Source organism: Rhinopithecus bieti, unplaced genomic scaffold, assembly GCF_001698545.2.
Source record: "Rhinopithecus bieti isolate Rb0 unplaced genomic scaffold, ASM169854v2 scaffold_1060, whole genome shotgun sequence".
Taxonomy (NCBI): domain Eukaryota; kingdom Metazoa; phylum Chordata; class Mammalia; order Primates; family Cercopithecidae; genus Rhinopithecus; species Rhinopithecus bieti.
Window position 1 is genome coordinate 1,647,020 of NW_016803381.1, and position 8,035 is coordinate 1,655,054.

Consider the following 8,035-nt stretch of genomic DNA (forward strand, 5'->3'; position numbering starts at 1 on the left):
AAGATAAAAGTAGTAAAATTACCAGGAATGTAATTATTTTTTAATCTTTTTTATATTTCCTTAATCCATATTTCATACTCCTTTGGTATGCTGTGTTGAAAGAAGATACTTTCTTTTCAGAAAAGTATATATTTTAAGTACCCCTCAGTCCATTTTAATTCTTGAAGGAACTAGATAACTTGAAAAAATAGGTAAGCCCTTCTTATTCAGATCGCCAGTCTATTCTACAATTCTTTCCATTCTTTGGTCTTTAGAGTTGTCACTTTAAAATACAGGCTTAAGGAAGTGAATAACTGTATTTTCAATTCTGTTTTACTCATCAATATTATTCAGTTATATAGTATATATGCTTAAACTTATTTTATTATGATTATTAGTTCTAACTAAAATATGGAAAATATATTTTTGTCTTAATAATTGCTTTGGAGAAGCAATAGTTCACCCTTATCCACATGCTCTTCTTATTTTCCTTTTAATTACCTAAAATGTGACTGTATTCATCCATTTTCATGTTGCTGATAAAGATATACCTGAGACTGAGAAGAGAAAAAGGTTTAATTGGACTTAAACTTCCACATGGCTTGGTAAACCTCAGAATCAGGGCAGGAGGCAAAAGGCACTTCTTACATGATGGTGGTAAGAGAAAATGAAAAGAAGCAAAACAGAAACCTCTGATAAATTCATCATATCTCGTGAGACTTATTCACTGTCACAAGAATAGCATGGGAAAGACAGGTCCCTGTGATTCAATTACTTCCCACTGAGTCTCCCCCACAACATGTGGGAATTCTAAGAGATACATTTCAAGTTGAGATTTGGCTGGGGACGCAGCCAAACCATATCGTTCCACCCCTGGCCCCTCTCAAATCTCATGTCTTCACATTTCAAAACCAATCATGCCTTCCCAACAGTCCCCCAGAGTCTTAAATAATGTCAGCATCAACTCAAAGTCTATGGTCTAGAGTCTCATCTGAGACAAGGCAAGTCCCTTCTGCCTATGCCTTGATTTTGTCTTAACCTAGTTTCACATACCTATGGGACTAGGTAAACTCCCACATTTTAAGTCTAATTTCTCCATGCAGGATATTGAGAATGGTTACTTAGGTATGTTTTGAAATATAGAGACTCATCTTGAATCATTCACCTTTATAAATACCATATCTGTGCTGACCTGGACCTTTGAGAGCCAGTTATTTCTTCCTAATTGTTGAACTATTTCTTTCCTTATACAAATTGACCAAGGTGTCCTTATTTGAAGTATTTGGCAAGAGCAATAATTTGTTTGGCCCAGTCTTTATGCCTCAACCTCCTGTGCCCTTTAAGTAATTTGTGATCTATCTTTGCCTGCTTATATCAGCAGGTATAGGATTGAGCATCTGTGCTATTTAGACGGCTGAGTTCTCTGTAGTAATAGAGGACAGACAAGCGATGAAAATACTGTAGTGAACTAGCAATGACTGAAATAGCATGCTGGAGATTTTCCTTTTGATGAGGGAAACTTCTAATTTATCAAGTACAGATGATTTGACAACCTCAGATCGACACTCAACCCCTTCCCTGGGTTATTCCTGGGCACAACAATCTGACTAGGGCACTATACATTTCTGCTCTGAAGGGGATTCTATGGGAAAAAGGCTTGCCATCAAACCTCTCCTATCCTGGGTCTCTCCCAGGCAACAGCAGAGCTCCATGGAAAGGCAAACTCCTACCCAATGTCTGGAATCTTAAGCTTTCCCTAAGTAAAAATGCTCTCAACCTACCCCTCCCACACTAACTCCTCAAGGTCCCAGAGACATACCTATTCTCTACTAATTGTGAAAATCAATTGAGTGGCTGGGTTGTGGCAGGAATCTGAGAGAAAAGAGAATCATTCAGGCTATTATTTTCTTAGAATATGTATTATTTCAGATTAGAAGTAAAATGTACAAATAATCATTGTTCATGTGCCATGAAGTTCAACATCTTATACAGATTAGGGAACTGCATTGAATCTCTTTTTATCCCATAAATGTGAAGCAAGTTTATTGCACTCATTGTCATCATGTTTCAGACCAGTGAGGCAGAATACCAGTCATATACACAACTTATTTGAAGCAGATGTCTTCCTCACAGATAGGCAGCCAAGGACAACATAAACCTAGAAATCATTGAGAGCTACTCCCCCAAAGCTCAGTAAAGTGGCCTGGAATTGATGGAGTCTTGTCTGTAAATTTCCTACTTGCACAACAGCTAAGGGACCCCCAAAAGCAGCGCAACCCAGCTTATATACCTCAGGGGCAACATGACACATTGGTTTAAACACTGAAGGATATTTTGTTCTATGGAGAGGATTGGAACAGACCCAGAGGATCTTCTGATTAGTTCTTCTTTTATCTCAGGATGTTGCATTACCAGCACATTCTACAGGTATTTCTGTAAATCAGAAAGGGGGGAAACTTTTGATTTAAGGTCACCCTGAGAATGTTCTTGTATAACAGTCTCCCTTTCTTTTGCTATCATAACAATGATTTGAGAAACCCAGTCATTTAGAAAATCTCACATTTTGTATTATTTCCAGGCAGTCCTGGAACCAATCCCTCATGAATACCTAGGGATAACTGTGTTTTCCTAATTTTCATCTTTATAGAAATATCCACAAGCCCCATATTAAATCAATCAATGAATAATCAATTTCAAAAACTCCCTAGTGGGGTGTATGTCTGTGTGTGTGTGTGTGTGTGTGTGTGTGTGTGAGAGAGAGAGAGAAAGAGAGAGAGAGAGAGAAAGCAATTATACATGTCTATCAAAAGGGATAATAAAGTATTGTTTGCCTAACTATATTTAATATTATGTATCTGCGAAAACTATTACTAATTTTGTTTCTTCTATTTCAATCAGGAACCAAACCAAAATTGAAAAGCCGCTAGAATCATGGATTTCAGGGGGAAAAACATCCTTTTGTATTGACTGGCAGGCATTTTTGAAAGACCTTTGGAAACTCATAGTGCCACTTAATGATCTTTATATATTTTATCTAAAGTGTCTATCCTCAATTTTTTTCACTATACATTTCACAGAAATTAAATCAATATTAAGGATCAAATTCCTGGTCTTTCTGGGTTTCAAAGTACAAAGGCTTTCCCTGAGTTCACATTTTATCAGGACTAGCAATCTAATCTTGAAAGACTCACCTGACCTTTAAAATACATGAACCAACTCTTCTACTGAGTTTTTATTCTGTGATCTCTTGCCATACTGATGTTTCACAGAGGATTAGTAAAAAAAACTAACTTTTGGCTCGAACTCTGGCAAAAACATACTTTAAGATCCTAAAATTACTCCTTGTATTATTTTTTGTTATTTCATGTATTTTAATTTTCTACATACCAAGAGCACTAGAATATTCCCAAATAGACTATTTTTCATCATTCATATTAAGTACAGTGTCAGGTAACTAGTAGATATTGATAAATTGGTATTTGACTTTTGTCTTATTCTGTATTATGAGGTTATAACAAAATATCTGTGACTGGGTGATTTATAACAAACACATTTATTGGCTTGTAGCTCTAGAGGCTGGGAAGTTTCAGATCTCGGTACCAGCATCTGGTGAGGACCTTCTTACTATGTCACCTCCTGGTGGAGGGTAAGAGAGAGAAAAAAGGGAGACACCCCAGCAATAGCAAACTCACTTTCATGATCACAGCATTAATCTATTCAGTCTGCCCTCATAGCCTATTCACTACTAATTAAGCCCCACCTCCTAATACTGTTTCATTGGGAGTTACATTATCATCATATGCTTTTCTGGGGGGATATATTCAAACCCTGGCAACTATCAAGTTTGTATTTTATCAGGATTAGAAAACTATCTTGGAAGACTCATTTGGAAATTAAAATTAAAAAATAAACTCTACCTCTCACTGATTTATCCATTTCCAAATCCCTCAAGAGACAGATACTATCATTTTAAGGAATACAGATTAGCACTCAAAAAATGTTAGTTAAATGAAAGGATAAATTAATACATAAATGTAGTATAATATTCTTCCTCTTGAACTGCATGGGTTCAAACTAGTAATACTGAAGTTAAGGAGGCATAGATGCGTGTAATCTGAAGCAATAAGGAAAAATATTTTTTGAAGTTACTTGGACTGGCTCATAATGAAAACAAATATTTGAAAATAAAAGAATTCAGGCCATATTCTTATATTTATAACACACATGATGGAGAAGTCAGATGCAGCAACAGAAAGAAGGAAATGTAATTGATATATAGACTTTGATTCATGCCTGACTACACAGGAATATTCTGTTCTTAACTCTGCCATTATTCAAACTGGCTTTTCTTAAACTACATTTAAGTCTAGAAAAATTAGACTAATAGCAATCTGAAATAATTCTCTTTCTTCAATACACATTGGATAACTATAAAAGTAATAGAGAATTTTGACATAGTTCTACAATGCTTTAATGACAAAGAGTGAGCTAATTTTGGAAGCTTAACAAATAAGTTCTAACTGGAGAAAAGCCTGCTCTTATAAAAGAGAGAAAGCTCTCTAAGAAATGTCAAATCCTAATGTATCAGTTTTGCTGACATATTCAGAAATTAAAGTCACATTCACAAAAGATTCACTATTAAAAAAATTACCAAAGTAAGTAGTTTGTCATGTTGAAAATCTCAAAAATATATACAAATTTGAAAATAAAGAGTGTATCTTATAATACAATTGATTTCAATATGTCTGAGTTGATTAAAATATAATTTTATGAAAAGCTCATAAAATAATAAGAAATTTAGAAATCCCTTGAGTGTTTAAGTTATTACAATATTGGTCCAGTTGTCTAACCATTATTTAAGAAATAAGGAAGTTTTCATGTACTTTAAAAAATTACAGTGTTAATATTACAATTGTTCCCATATCAAATATTTTATCTTAAACTCCAAAAGTCTTATATTTTATTCTTCCTTTTGTCTCTATCTTTTATAATGGAATAAGAATAATAGGCCTCATCCCCTTCCTAAAATTGGCTCATATACATTCAGAATGTGTAAAACTGATTAGCAGATGAGTTTCTGTAAAAGATAATAGGATATAACAAGAAAACATTTTTTCTAACTTTGAAATTTCATCTTTTATATTTTTTAAAGTTATAGAAAAAATTATTTGTTTTTCCCAGAAAAGAACATTTTAGAAATATTTTCCTAATTTATCTTAAGGATATTTTCATGCCTGCTTTATCCCTTTACCATTTGTAAATTATGTAAGACAATAGACAGTCATTATCACCAATAAAGGTAATGAGATCTTTCCTGTTTTAAGAAGAAAATAAGGAATTGAAAGTAAAAATAATATAGTATAAGGAGATTGTTGCTTTGGCATACTTAGCAGTAGAGAAGAACAGTTCTAATCATCTACCATAATGGTAAAAGGGCCCAAAATGTTTGATACTTTCAACTTCAATAGGATCCCCTTCTGAGCTAACTCACATGACCGTTGGTAGGCTTAAGAATACCTTTACATAGGGTACCTCACATTAGTGAGGGACATGGAAATTGGCTTCCCTCAGAGCCAGCAGCAAAGAGCCAAAGGAGCCCAATATTGGCACATCTCAATAGGAAGCCACAATATTAGCAAATCTTGGGAGTGAAATTCTATTCTTTCTATAATATTCTGTATGTTAGAAGGGATCAATGAGTGCAGCCCATACTCAGAGAAGATGATGACACAAAGGGTGTGAATAGCAGGACACAGGGATAATTGGGGAGGTTATTGTAGAGACTGCTTACTATACCTCCCTAGCTCACGGCAAATGATAGAGAAAGACTAAGAAATTCTAGACTAGATATTCAAAATTATCCTGGCTAAAGGATCATTCTTAATTTTACCTTTTTTAAGACTTTTGTAAAGCTACAATAAAAATAAATTTTTAGGAGAAAGAAAAAGATATACAAAATACAAGTTCTTTCAAATATGATACTAAACAGACATGACATCTATTTCAATAAATATGGGCAAAACAATCATTAATAGGAAAAAATAAAATAATTCAAATGTATTCACACTGTTCATTGAAAATGTGTATATTGGTGATTAATACAGGAAATTACTCTTAAACTCAAAGCTTGTTTTTGTCCTTCTGTAATTGTAATTTAACAACAAAATTATGGATGAAATGCAGAGGCCACATAAAAACTTATGGAGAAACTTTAAGCAAATACTCTATGTGTCAGTATATAAACTTTTAATGTGACAAGTAAATTTGCTTCTTGCTTGCCATCCTATTTAGCTAGGTTGGATTGATAATAATACTATTTTAAGGGGAAAAAAATAGATGAATTTTGTAGGATTGTTTTATTAATACTCACAATAGAGAACACACTCTTTCCAAAGCATCTCAATTGGAATGTGAACTGATATTAAAGGCAATCTTACCAACAGTGTAAAAGTGTTCCTATTTCTCCACATCCTCTCCAGCACCTGTTGTTTCCTGACTTTTTAATGATTGCCGTTCTAACCGGTGTGAGATGGTATCTCATTGTGGTTTTGATTTGCATTTCTCTGATGGCGAGTGATGATGAGCATTTTTTCATGTGTCTGTTGGCTGTATGAATGTCTTCTTTTGAGAAATGTCTGTTCATATCCTTTGCCCACTTTTTGATGACAATGAGATCACTTGGACTCGGGAAGGGGAACATCACACACTGGGGCCTATCATGGGGAGGGGTGAGGGGGGAGGGATTGCATTGGGAATTATACCTGATGTAAATGATGAATTGATGGGTGCTGATGAGTTGATGGGTGCAGCACACCAACACGGCACAAGTATACGTATGTAACAAACCTGCACGTTATGCACATGTACCCTAGAACTTAAAGTATAATAAAAAAATTAAAAATAAATAAAAACCAAAAAATAAATAAATAAATAAATAAAGGCAATCTTAGCAGCCTCAAGTTAATCATTTTAAACTTTTATTTGAAATGAAGGGAAAAATATGAGTATTTTTCTTATTTGAAATAAATTGTATTGTGTATATGTGAGGTTTATGACATGATGTTATGGAATACATATATTAGTAGAATGGTTACTATAGTGAAGCAGGTAAACATCCCTATCATCTCACATAGTTACACTTTTGTGACAAGAGCAGCTAAAATCGATTTTTTAAAAAAATCCCTAACACAATACGATTTTGTTAACTTAAGTCCTCATGTTGCACATTGTCTCTAGACTTGCTTATCCTACATATCGGCAACTTTGATCTACAAATGCTAAAAATAGTGAGAAAAATGATAATATGCAATGTCTTTCTTTCTGTGTCTGGATTATCCTACTTAATAATTCTGTATTTTCAAGTTTCATCTTCAGTTATTTTTCAGTGAGCAGTTCCAATCATTCATCCTACACAGTTATAACTTAAATTATTCACTTGAGGAAATAAATTAAATATAGATCCATATATTTCATATGCGTGAGCCTTCTTTGAATGGAAAATAAAATTTAAACTGTTATGTTAATCTGTTTGGATATGTAACTCACCTCTTTAACCTCTAAGAGTTTCTTCCTTTCTTGATTTTTTTTTTTTTAACTTTAAGTTCTAGGGTACATGTGCACAACGTGCAGGTTTGTTACATAGGTATACATGTACCATGTTGGTGTGCTGCACCCATTAACTCGTCATTTACATTAGGTATATCTCCTAATGCTATCCCACCACCCTCCTCACTCCCCACAATAGGCCACAGTGTGTGATATTCCCCTTCCTGTGTCCAAGTGATCTCATTGTTCAATTTCCACCTATGAGTGAGAACATGCGGTGTTTGGTTTTCTGTTCTTGTGATAGTTTGCGGAGAACGATGGTTTCCAGCTGCATCCATGTCCCTACAAAGGACACGAACTCATCCTTTTTTATGGCTGCATAGTATTCCATGGTGTATATGTGCTACATTTTCTTAATCCAGTCTGTCACAGATGGACATTTGGGTTGATTCCAAGTCTTTGCTATTGTGAATAGTGCCGCAATAAACATATGTGTGCATGTGTCTTTGTA